The sequence below is a fragment of the Armigeres subalbatus genome, chromosome 3, assembly GCF_024139115.2.
Source record: "Armigeres subalbatus isolate Guangzhou_Male chromosome 3, GZ_Asu_2, whole genome shotgun sequence".
Classification (NCBI taxonomy): Eukaryota; Metazoa; Arthropoda; class Insecta; order Diptera; family Culicidae; genus Armigeres; species Armigeres subalbatus.
This window is the reverse complement of record NC_085141.1, coordinates 321,202,572-321,215,803: the sequence shown is the minus strand read 5'-3', so window position 1 is coordinate 321,215,803 and position 13,232 is coordinate 321,202,572. Positions and strand designations below refer to the sequence as shown.

At 42.1% G+C, this 13,232-nt stretch overlaps 1 long non-coding RNA gene across 1 annotated transcript in view; it reads left to right on the top strand.

The window, feature by feature from the left end:
* Positions 1-8,061: 8,061 nt before the first annotated feature.
* Positions 8,062-13,232, top strand: part of LOC134225454 (uncharacterized) — a 565,870-nt gene continuing 560,699 nt past the window's right edge. The window contains exon 1 of the long non-coding RNA XR_009983248.1: positions 8,062-8,717. This is a non-coding gene — a long non-coding RNA (uncharacterized LOC134225454). The remainder of the gene's footprint in view (positions 8,718-13,232) is intronic.

Sequence of the window (13,232 nt, the reverse complement as noted above, 5' to 3'; positions counted from 1 at the left end):
ATAGAGGGAGATTGTCGCTGTCGTCACTGGCGAAACATCTTTTGCTGGCGAAGATAGGGCACTAAATGTCAACGAAGGAAAAATCAGAACGTTTTGACAGATAGGTACCCAACATGTTTGGAAACGATAACAAAGGGAACCGCAGCGACAATCGTCCTCTATAGTTTATTACCTCTATTGGAGTGACCCACAAAGCCGTTTTGAATGGTGATGGACAATGAGACCTATATAGTACGTTGCCATCATTAAGTTTACCGCTCCTGAGAGTACAGAAGAAGAAGCTGTCGAAATTCGCCAAAAACTCCCACTGAGAAATGAATCGCTGAACTCTGACTTAAATTCGTTTATTTTTTATTTGTGTTTGTTATATTATTTTTAACATTTCAAGTGGTTGGTCATTTGGCCCATCTTTGATTTGGTTGAAATAGCATTAGTTGAAATTCAAATTTATCTTATGTTTATCTAATGTATCAGAATAGCCTTAAGGAGGCATTGAGCTAACTTGAACATCAACCATTAAAAAATATATTAGGATTTGTACAACTTCACAAAAATCGTTTTAGCATATTTGGCCGAGCTGTCAAACGGTTGTACGAACTTTACACACTTTACACACGGCAAAACAAAGCAGCAAGCGAAGCATATTCTTGGGGACTCGATGTTGGTTCAACGTGTTTGAGTGTGTGTACGCTACATAAAACTTATGCAAGACTTCAACAAATAATTTAACTGCAAAACTAATGACGAATTCGTTTTTAAAAAGTTCCAACCTAGGTTGGAACCAGTTCCAACCTAAGTGCTGTTAAAGTGTTTTTTTATTCGCTCAGGTTGGAACTAGGTTCGTACTAGTTCCAACCTGGGTGGTGCGGATAGAATCGATTTGGTTGTCAAACTGAAGCCAAAAATTTCTATTGTGCCGGAGCCAAACATTGAAGATTGTGGTTATGTTCGTTTCTGATTTAATATTGAGAAGTATTGCTATTATTTGGAGAAAAAATAAAAATAAACTTTGTTTGAGTTTTGTATTCTTTGTAACAAATATTCTCACATTATATTTCGAGTGGAAAATTAGTAGGCATGTAACTAAAAAGCACTCGTTACGAAATTTCTTGAGATTCAGCAGCTGATTGGAGCATGAATGTATGTAAACAATCGTTAAGTCATGTAGAGTCTAGCGCATTTATGCGCCCTCATGCAGCGTGGAAAGAGAAATTCGAAGAGCGGGAAATGTTTGACAGCCAAGTAACTGCAAAATAATTTTGTTTATGGGAGTGATTTCAAAATATCCCTCTACTCGCTTGAGCGCAGAAAAGCGGCTCTATCCGCAGCACCCAGGTCAACACCAACGCACTGCCAGTGCACAGGATGTCCTGGATCATATGTTTCGAATCACAACAAACACGATGCTACGCACACCAACATATCCAATGACAGATGGAACTGAAAATGTTTTTTTATTCAGGGTTCGGTTGGCACTGACCCAGGTTTAAAAACGAATTCGACTTAAGTTTTTAGCATGACCATGATTGACAGGCTAAAGTTGCTATTCTGTTATTGCACTAGGTTCCTAACGTTATTTCCGGGCCCTATATAGGGACCCTACACCGCACAGGTAGTATCTAAAGGGGAATGTAAAATAAGAACTGAACTCAATATTAGCCGTGAGTTTCCAAATTTAGCACACAATTTCTATACAGGATTACTATCTTGTGAAACGTCACTTTTGACTTTAGTGTTGCGTTAATTGTGTTAGTTAATTGCAGAAAATCTGTTTTTCTTTTTTAGAACAATTTCGGCGTATGAATAGCAAGAAAAATACTTATTTGAGCCCACAATATTCATATGCATGGATTTTGCGTGGAAGAAAGTCCTACTGTTTCCTGTTTTTTTGCAATTTATTCCAAGAAGGAAGTCTTCCAGGAATCCATCAGAAGGTTCTTTTAGTAATTGTTCAGTATGTTCTTCAAGGAGTTCCTCCAGAAAATCTCCCACAAGTTTCTCTTTTTTGTCGTCCAAACATGATTTGAATTAATTCAGATTTGGAAGATTTCTCCGGGAGGTTCCCAGTAATCCTTGAGTTCCTTTGAGAATCTTAAGCAGTTTTCTCAGAATAGTTTTAGGTTTTCTTCCAGAATCTTTCGATTTTTTTTATTGGAATTGCCCTATAATCTCTTTTGTGGTTTCATTTAAAAACTTTCCTTGTTTTTCCGATAGAATTCGCCGGATTCTTCTGGATGTTGTTACAATAAATTCAGATTATTCAGAAACAAATTTGGAAGCATTCCTGTAGAATTTGGAAAAGAGATTCCTGTAGGAAAACTGGCGAGTATTTTAGCAAGTATAAATCCCCGAGGTAAATTTCCAGGAGGAAGGAAATACAGAAGAAATAACTGTGAAAAAAATTAAAAAAGCTTAATGTGATATATTTAAGTACTATGACGGATCCGCGTTTCGCAGGACGCTTGCTGGTCACATTATCCCAAATGTTTACACATTGCGCTTTCTTTACGTCAGTCCAGAAGCCATAACATGATTCAAGTTTATATCTGGATGGCATTTTTCAGGGAAGCGACGGGCTATGGGCGCCAGTTTGGCTATTAGTCATACCAGTTGCCTGATTTCCATGATAGTTGAAGTAATTGAATTTAAGCTAATAAGCCACAATAGCCCAAGGGTAGAAACTTAAATAGTGCCTTAATTGATTCGACTAAGATGGCGACGTTTGAGGTTTTGGCTTTCAGTCTTTTGGGATCAAAAACGGGGTTTTATGTTTTCATTTGACGTTTCGGACCCATGTATTGTGCCTTTTCAAGGAGTTAACTATGATCCGTTTTGTTGTCACATTAGCCCTCAGCATAGGACCTATTTGTAACCACAATTCGTTTGCCCTGTCTTATCTGAGGTAGGGAAGAAATTTGAATTGACCCGGCTCGCAGAAACTTTTTGGTGCATTTTTCTGTTTGGCGCCACTTTTACTCTAAAAAATTACTTGTATGTATCGAAAGAATACAGTGCGCTTATAGGATTGTCATGTACTGAAATCTTGGTAATAATTCTTGTAATAAATGCACAATCCTTGAATAACAAATTCACTTTTTACACCAAAATCAAAAATCAATATCGGTCCATACTTCAGCGCTTATTTATACGCAAAGGCTATATGATCGCTTCAAAAACAAACTTTTTATAGAAGGCCCGGAGACCCATAGTGTGATATACCAATCGACTCAGTTCGACGAATTGAGGTGATGTCTGTGTGTGTAATGTGTATGTGTGTGTGTGCGCAAAAACTCTAGCTCATTTTTTTTCGTGCTTACCCTTAACTGATTTACTTGCAACAAGTTGCATTCGACAGGGATACTTGTCCCATTATTTTCTATTGAAAATTGGCCGGATCGGACTATGGGCTAAGAAATCATGGCCAAAATACTATTCATTGTATAAAAAGCGTGCAAAAAAGTTTAGCTCACTTTTTTGGCACTTAGACTTCATCGATTTGCTCGCAACGGATTGCATTGGACGGAGAATCCTGTCCCATTGTTTCCTATTGAAAATTGGCCGGATCGGACCATGAGATCAGAAGTTTTAGCCAATATACATATCTCGCGCTTAGTTTCATAGGGGCGTAACTGTATAGATCGATTTCTTTTCGCCGATTTTTTCTTTTTATTATTGTACCGAATTGCACTGGTTTGTCGATGATTTATTGGTTTGGTGTGATAATGGATGATTGTATCTTGTACCAGAATCAATAATCACGGTTGTAGCTTTTGAAACAAATGAGTTATTAACAAAATATAAAATCGATTAGGAGAAATCGATCAGCACAGTTACGCCCCTACGAAACTAAGCGCCAGATATTTCAAAACCACTATACAAAATCACTTGTTTGACACTTATGCTCATCCGATTTGCTTGCAACAAGTTGCGTTCGGCGAGAAATTGTATAATACATATAAACAAATATGAAGAAAGATCCTATTCTTACACTTATTAGTGTTATTTTAGGCTTTTCTTATATATTCTTTAACCCTTTGAACGAACGAGAAAGGCACCATCACCGCTAGGTGGATTAATTAGGGTTTTGTTTTTGATTTTTAAAATAGTTAGAGGATTCAATAAATTTGGTTTCTTGGAAAAGTAGCCCTTAAAAAAGCCAAAGATTCGGTAATAGAACGAGGATTTTTCTTACGCAAATGGTCAATTGAACATTGAAATATGTGTGAGTTCTAGGTTTCCTGTAAAGCAAAGTGCTAAATATCTAAATTTAGAAGAAGCGAGACAGAATTGAAAATCAATGGAAATGGGAGCTATGAGATGAAGTGCCAAACCGTTCCCCTACAAAACTGTGTAAAAACACTAAGTTTGTTAAAAAGACAGGATCACCGTCTTCGACCAGAGGTCGCACAGACCTTAACATCTAGCATGAGACAACGGAAAGTACATTTACACAACACTTAGTGAACCAGTGGAGAAATTTTCGCTTTTACGAAAAGTTTTCTCCTTACCGGGGCAGGAATCGAACCCACACTCCACAGCACATGCGTTTAGACAATTGACGTCGCTAACCGCACGGCCACGAAGCCTATACACCCAGGTTTTTTTTACACGGTTTGGTTTTAGTCGTTTAAGACCTTCAGCGTCAATGAAACAATGAGTTAACCCCACGAAAAAATTCACAAAAAATCAAAGAAAATTCAGGGGGTATTTGAAAAGCTGTGAAAGTTGAGGTTAACCGAGAAATTAATGAATTCCAACCGTGTAAAAAAAAACCTGGGTGTATACAGTCACTCTCAAAATTGAGCGTACAGTATGGATTAGTTGACTATATTCGAAAATTTCAAAGGAAATTAAATGGTTAGCTCGGTTGTTTTTAATGCATTTCAATATTCATCCCTTCCTTCAAAGTATGCGTACATAAAATTGTTGAATTTTTTTCTCTAAAGTTCATTTATTTGAAAATAATCTCAAAATACGCTTATTAGATGTGACAAAATTGAGCGTACAGCGCATTTTTCTCTATGAAATTTCTTATTATAAACACGATTAATGTATTTTAATATTGTTTTTTCATGATTATATTTATAATAATAAACATCCGCTACTTAAACATTCAATGTTTTGAAATTAAACCATGTTTTGGTCAAAATGGCGAACAAGTGAAAGGTAAGAACAATGCTATTTAACAATTCAATGCCTGTGGGCAAAATAAATGCTTTAATTTGTATGTTTTACCGGCATCGTATCTTATATATGATAGATAATCGAAATCGAGCGAGACATACGATAAATTTGGGAAAATTCAGTAGGTAAATGATGAAAACAGATGTAAACATACAGAGAAAACGACAAATGTTAGGAATGACATAATTCAAATTTAGTATGTCCTTAACTTAAATTAGTTTTAAAGCTCGATTATTGTCTCAGGTCTATCATTATTATTATTTATTTATTCAGACTAAGGCCGAAGTGGCCTGTGCGGTATGTAAGAATCTTCTCCATTCGGCTCGGTCCATGGCAACACGTCGCCAGCCACGCAGTCTACGGAGGGTCCGCAAGTCATCTTCCACCTGATCGATCCACCTTGCCCGCTGCGCACCTCGCCTTCTTGTGCCCGTCGGATCGTTGTCGAGAACCATTTTCACCGGGTTATTGTCCGACATTCTGGCTACGTGCCCGGCCCACCGCAGTCGTCCGATTTTCGCGGTGTGAACGATGGATGGTTCTCCCAACAGCTGATGCAACTCGTGGTTCATTCGCCTCCTCCACGTACCGTCCGCCATCTGCACCCCACCATAGATGGTACGCAGCACTTTCCTTTCGAAAACTCCAAGTGCGCGTTGGTCCTCCACGAGCATCGTCCAGGTCTCGTGTCCGTAGAGGACTACCGGTCTAATGAGCGTTTTGTAGATTGTCAGTTTGGTACGGCGGCGAACTCTATTCGATCGGAGCGTCTTGCGGAGTCCAAAGTACGTAGATTTCCAGCCACTATGCGTCTCCGAATTTCTCTGCTGGTGTCATTTTCGGCAGTCACCAGTGAGCCCAAGTACACAAATTCTTCTACCACCTCGATTTCGTCACCACCGATGCCAATTCGCGGTGGGTGGCTCACATTGTCTTCTCTAGAACCTCTTCCTATCATGTACTTCGTCTTCGACGTGTTGATGACTAGTCCGATCCGCTTGGCTTCCCTCTTCAGTCTGATGTAGGCTTCCTCCATCTTCTCAAAGTTACGTGCCATAATATCTATGTCGTCGGCGAAGCCAAATAGCTGGACGGACTTATTGAAAATTGTGCCACTCGTGTGAATCCCCGCTCTTCGGATTACCCCTTCCAAAGCGATGTTGAATAGCAGACACGAAAGACCATCACCACCGAAACCTCTGCGGGTTTCGAAGGGACTCGAGAATGCCCTGAAACTCGAACTACGCACATCACCCGATCCATCGTCGCTTTGATCAACCGTGTCAGTTTATCCGGAAATCCGTTTTCGTGCATTAGCTGCCATAGCTGGTCCCGATCGATTGAATCATATGCGGCTTTGAAGTCGATGAATAGATGATGTGTGGGCACGTTGTATTCGCGGCACTTCTGCAGTACTTGGCGAATGGCGAACACCTGGTCCGTGGTGGAGCGTTCGCCCATAAAACCCGCCTGGTACTGCCCCACGAACTCCCTTGCAATTGGTGCTAGTCGACGGCATATAATTTGGGAGAGTACCTTGTAGGCGGCGTTCAGCAATGTGATTGCGCGGTAGTTGCTACAATCCAGCTTATCGCCCTTTTTGTAGATGGGACACACTACACCTTCCATCCACTCCTGCGGCAGAACCTCATCCTCCCAAATCTTGGTAATGGCCCAGTGCAGCGCTCTAGCCAGTGCCTCACCACCGTGTTTAAATAGCTCTCCTGGTAGTTGGTCAACCCCAGGGGCTTTGTTGTTCTTCAGCCGGCCAATCTCCTCCTGGATTTCCTGGAGATACGGAGCCGGTAGAACTATGTCCTGCGCGCGTTCCCCAGGTCCATCACCATACCGCCATCTTCATCTGCCACATCGCCATTCAGGTGCTCTTCGTAGTGCTGCTGCCACCTTTGGATCACCTCACGCTCGTTCGTAAGAAGGTTCCCGTTTATGCACTTACACATATCAGGCTGTGGCACGTGGCCCTTACGTGAACGGTTCAACTTCTCATAGAACTTTCGTGTGTTATTAGTGCGGTACAGTTGCTCCGTCTCTTCACGGTCTCGATCTTCCTGCTGACGCTTTTTCCTCCGGAAAATCGAGTTTTGTCTGTTCCGCGCCTGTTTATATCGTGCCTCGTTCGCCCTCCTGCGGTGTCGCAGCAATCTCGCCCATGCTGCATTCTTCTCTTCTACTAACTGCTCACATTCGCCATCATACCAGTCGTTTCCTGCAGCGGTTGCGGTGCTACCAATGGCGGATCGAATATCTCTCCAGCCATCTTCAAGAGACGCTGCGCCTAGCTGCTCTTCCGTTGGGAGTGCCACTTCCAGCTGCTGCGCGTATTCTTGGGCTAGCCTACCGTCTTGTAGCCGCCCAATATTAAGCCGCGGCGTCCGACTTCGACGCGTGTTGTACACCGTCGAGAGTTTTGAGCGCAGGCAAACTGCAACGAGGTAGTGGTCGGATTCAATATTCGCACTGCGGTAAGTGCGGACGTTTGTGATGTCGGAGAAGAATTTACCGTCGATTAGAACGTGGTCGATTTGGTTTTCCGTTTCTTGGTTAGGTGATCTCCATGTGGCCTTGTGGATATTTTTGCGGGGAAAGAAGGTGCTTCGGACTACCATTCCGCGGGAGGCTGCGAAGTTTATGCATCGTTGGCCGTTGTCATTCGATACGGTGTGCAGACTATCCGGTCCGATAACCGGTCTATACATTTCCTCCTTCCTACCTGCGCGTTCATGTCACCGATGACGATTTTGACGTCCCGCAGTGGGCATCCATCGTATGTCTGCTCCAGCTGTGCGTAGAACGCTTCTTTCTCGTCGTCGGGTCTCCCTTCGTGTGGGCAGTGCACGTTGATGATGCTATAGTTGAAGAAACGGCCTTTAATCCTCAGCTTGCACATCCTTGCGTTGATTGGCTGCCACCCAATCACGCGTTGGCGCATCTTTCCCAGCACTATGAAGCCGGTTCCCAGCTCGTTGGTGGTGCCACAGCTTTGGTAGAAGGTAGCCGCCCGATGCCCGCTTTTCCACACTTTCTGTCCTGTCCAGCAAATCTCCTGCAGCGCCACGACGTCGAAGTTGCGGGGATGTAATTCATCGTAGATCATCCTGTCGCAACCTGCGAAACCTAGCGACTTGCAGTTCCATGTTCCAAGCTTCCAATCGTGATCCTTTATTCGTCGCCTAGGTCTTTGCCGATTATATCGAGTCGCATTATCTCTTATATTGTTCGTAATTATTGGTTTTCCAGGCGGCTTATTGGGCCTGCGCAAACCTCCTGTCTCGCCGGAGGGCCGTCGTGTCAGGGCTGTTTAGCGTCCCACCTAACACCAGGACTTGGGCTTGTGCGCTTTGAGCGGCACACGGTCGCTTTGGCGGAGCCTACTTGCGGATACATGCAGCTTTTTTTAGGGGTTTAACAGGGCCCACTGTCAAACCCCACCACATCCTAGGCAGGCGCCACAACTCGCAGATGGCCTGGGGAGGGATCGTCAAGCCCTTGGACAAAGTCCCTGCTGCCCCCAGGTCTATCATTAAGAGTAATATTATTGAATCCAATCATTTACAGTCAAATTCTAAAAGTACAAGGTGCATGTTAAGGTACCGAACATTAAAACAGCTTTTCAATCCCGTAGAGCACTTCTGATTGAATATTGAAAAGATAGCCTAAAATCGTAATTTCATAATTAAATTTAGATTGAACTCCACGGTCTGTTACCATAAGGGATACAATTGGATGATTTCCATGTGCCGAGTAAAAATAAACTTTTTTAAGAGTTCGGCAGCTTATTTAATGATATCTTGGAGAATTTAAATGATTCAACCAAATTTGTTCCTACGGCGACTGAGTCTTCAAATATAAAATGACATCTTATAATGTATCCGTGTGCTGCTGTTTTATTAATATTATTATTCGTGAGTGTCCTGAGCTTTTAAGCTACCTATACATCGACTTTTAAATAAAGTTATACTTAATTTGAAATATGCCGTTCCCAACATTTGTCGTTTTCTCTGTATGTTTTCATCTGTTTTCAACATTTACCGACTGAATTTTCCGAAATTAATCGTATGTCTCGCTCGATTTCGATTATCTATTATATATAAGATACGATGCCGGTGAAACATACAAATTAAAGCATCTATTTTGCCCAGCATCATAGAATTGTTAAATAGCAGAGTTATTACCTCTCACTTGTTCGCCATTTTGACCAAAACATGGTTTAATTTCAAAACATTGAATGTTTAAGTAGCGGATGTTTATTATTACAAATATAATTATGAAAAAACAATATTAAAATACATTATTCGTGTTTATAATAAGAAATTTGATAGAAAAAAATTCGCTGTACGCTCAATTTTGTCACATCTAACAGGCGTATTTTAAGATTATTTTCAAATAAATGCACTTTAGAGAAAAAATTCAACCATTTGCATTAAATGCATTAAAACAATTGAGCCAACAATTAAATTTCCCTTGGAATTTTCGAATATATTCATCTAATCCATGCTGCACGCTCAATTTTGAGAGTGACTGTAATACGGGCGAGATGACATTTTGTGGGGTTTGAATAAGTTACCATCAGCGTGTGATTGAACATTTACACCTCAGCGTGCGAATCGGTGAGCAGCAAGCCATGACGGCCATGACTCGGCCTCTTCTGGTCAGATCTCCGTGGCGTGCACTTGCACCCACGAAGAGCTGCTGTCATCGCATTTCGCTCCGGCCATTTGGGGTCACATACTTTTGTGTGTTTGGAATACACGCACGAGCTGGAAGGTCAGTTACCGAAAAATGATCACACATGAAAGGCATGAAAAGCAAAAACATGTAATTTTTTGCTCACAAGTGCACCATTTCGATTGAGAAACGCGTGCTAAAGCAAAATTGGCATCAAATTGGCTTTGAAAGACACATCTCACAGAAGAATTTAGTACGTCATACCAACATTGTTCAACCCTATCCTTAGGAACACAACCCTTAAGCATTTATTTTTTCCCTATCGCTCCGCAGCATTTGATCCATATTCCCAAACGACAACAAAAAAGCCAACACCTTCGTGGCTGACGGTCAGGCGCCGGTTTTTCCAAATTCTACGTATTGTCAACAATAATGCTTCGTCCGTAACATTCTTCGCCTGTCATGGAAAGGGCAACAAACACCGTTTGCGCACCAAAACAAACACATGAGCATCCGTGTTCAGCGCCGTTTGATGGTGAACACCCTTGCCCCAGATTCCCTTTGCTACACAGGTCTTTTTTTGTTTCTCCTGTGCTTGCGGTAATCGCCCACTCGGTACGCAGGTCTACAGGTCACCCAAACAACCCACCCACCGTCCCGAAAATGAGCAACTTTTTCGCTGGCCCGGTCCTGGCCAGCCGTATTGTAGACGTAATAATCGCAAACAATTTCTGACCACAAGCTGCTCTTTTATTCAGCGCGAGGGAAATTTGGATGAGATGACTTCGTTGCATAGTTTCATAAGCGAATTATGCAAACGCCATTTATTTGGTATTTATTTGTGCAAATACTATTATACCAGGTCGCTAAGAAGTGTGTTCGGGCTGTAATCAGTTTTGAGCGAATGAAACCTCTATCAGTGGTCTTTATTTATAATTTTTGTACAAATCACTCCTAGTTTCCTCGAATCGATTTCGATGCTCTATAAAAAAGCAAACCTTCGCTCTGGTAAAAAGTTGACAACTTTGTTATGTAATTGGAAGAATAAATATCAATCACTAGACAACTTCCACTAGGGAAACGATTTGCAATTCGGCAGAACACTCGAACCACAAAAGGTGCCTCTTGTACCACCAGCCCAAACTCGCAACGGAAGCCCAACAATCCGTGCCGTGTTGATGCTGCGGAACACCTTCTGACCGGGCCCGACCGCGCATCGCCGACCGCCATCGTGGTTCAACAAATCGCCACGGAAAAGCTCGCCCGGAACGTTTGAATTGCTGTCGGTGTTGCTGCTGCACTGCAAGTTACATGAACGTGTGCTATGTGCCACGCCACATGTTTGCATCCCGGGTTTCCGCCGCATACGGCGGTGGTTCCGCGAACGCGCGAGAATCGCTACATTTACACTACATTTAGCAGTCAGTGGGCCGAAATTTAAAGGTGAAATTGCGCTTGGGTTCCGCTTCCCGATGAAGATGAACTTCTATTTCCCGGAAGTATGAGAAGGTGACTAAATCTCATTAGTTTTTGACAACATTTTGTCAAAATTAGTTTGCTGGAAGTTCCGGTGATGTTCCGTTGTGCCGCGACCCGAGCGAGGGTGTGGGGTGCCTGAGCCAAGTGGCAAGCTTATCTCATCGAGGCATCATCGCCAGCGTCCTATTTATCAAAGAAGAGTCCAGAACTGAGCAGGTATGCTGCCAAAAGTGAAAGAAACTTTTGAGCATCCATTGGAGTAGCCTCCTCTTCATCATCTTACCGCGCGCTTGGAAAAGTTCGCAAGAAACTCATTCGGTGAAGCTGTGTCAATTTGCCACGGGAGCTTCGTAGTTTATAGAATGGGTCTTTGGTCTAGGCGTTCCGTTGTTGGCACTGCTGACGAGGCTTAACAAATTTGGGAAATTTTCTGATTAGATTAGTTGCTAGCGCACTCCGAAGGGATAATTGGCTCGCTCGGGGTTTTCTCGTGGCGCGTTTGAGAAGAAATTCAAAAGTGGAAAGCTTATTCCACCGCGGAGTCCAATTTGGGTGCCAATTATGGTTTTTGTTTGATAAATGAGGGACCGAGGGAGATGCCGACAGGGTAGCCAGGCATGCTGGTAGAATTGGCTTTTCATACAAACAAAATTGAGGAGTAGGGGGAAAGACGGCTTTCGCAGGTTTTGTTCTATTATTGGCATGTGGATTTTTGTCGACCGAATTTTATGAAATTTGGCCACAATATTCTTTGATATGCAAAGAATGTTTAGGCCAAATTTGAGCCTAGTCAGTCATAAAAACCCCCTGCCAATAATAGAACAAAACCTGCCAAAGCCGTCATTCCCCCTACATAATATTCTTTGAAAACTTTCAGGGAAATATTTTGGACAAAGGTCTGGTGGAATAGCTGCAACTGCAACTTTCGAAGTAACCTTTCATTTAAGCACTTCATGGCCACAGGCGGAGCCAGAGGTGGGGCACCACTTGTCATAAGCATGCTGTTTTCTCAAAAGCAACGATATTGCAGCAAGTGATACCCCATCAAATTATTAAAGCTATGGCTGCCAATGCTCATGGCCGTAGAATTTCTGATATTTTTTAATGATCTTCTTCACATGCTTGAATTTTTCTAGACACTTAGGGGTCGTACACTTATTACGTAAGCATTTTTTCTGGGTTTTTCGACCCCCCCTCCCCTCATGTAAGATTTTTTTTCATACAAATGATTTTTTATTTATATGGAGCGTAAGATATTTACCGACCCCCCCTCCCCCCATAAGTGCTTACGTAATATGTGTACGGCCCCTTATTGGTTTTTTTCAAGAAGTGCAAAATCTCCTCAGAAAATTTATCCAGAAACAAAACATATGGAGGAAGTGTTTCAAATACCCACCTCTGAGTGAAGATCCGGAGAAATTTAAAGAAATCCGAGCTTTGGTGATGGTAAAACTATTATAGAAAAAATCTTTTCTACAAGTAAAAATGTGTGTCACCGCCGATATTTTTCCATCGGCGCGTCGCTTTTTTAAATCTGTATCACTTCGAATATCATAATTCTATGCATCCGCGACATTTGCGTAACCATGCAGCATTTGATATTTGAATAAGCAGTATAATCAAATTTATGAATCATTCAGTTGGCATTGATTAAAAATTATACTATTTTTCGTGTTGCATCAAAAATAAGTTTGGAAACAATCTTAATCCTTTCCGTAATGAAACTAAATCAACAAATTCCACACAAATAATTTTCATCCACTATTACCACCGCACCTAAAACGGAAAGATGGATCAAGTAACTCGGACACCCGGGGGCTTCCAACTTTGCGTCCCAGTTTGCCCATTTGACTGCGCGCTTGTCAGTCACCTAGCCGACCAGA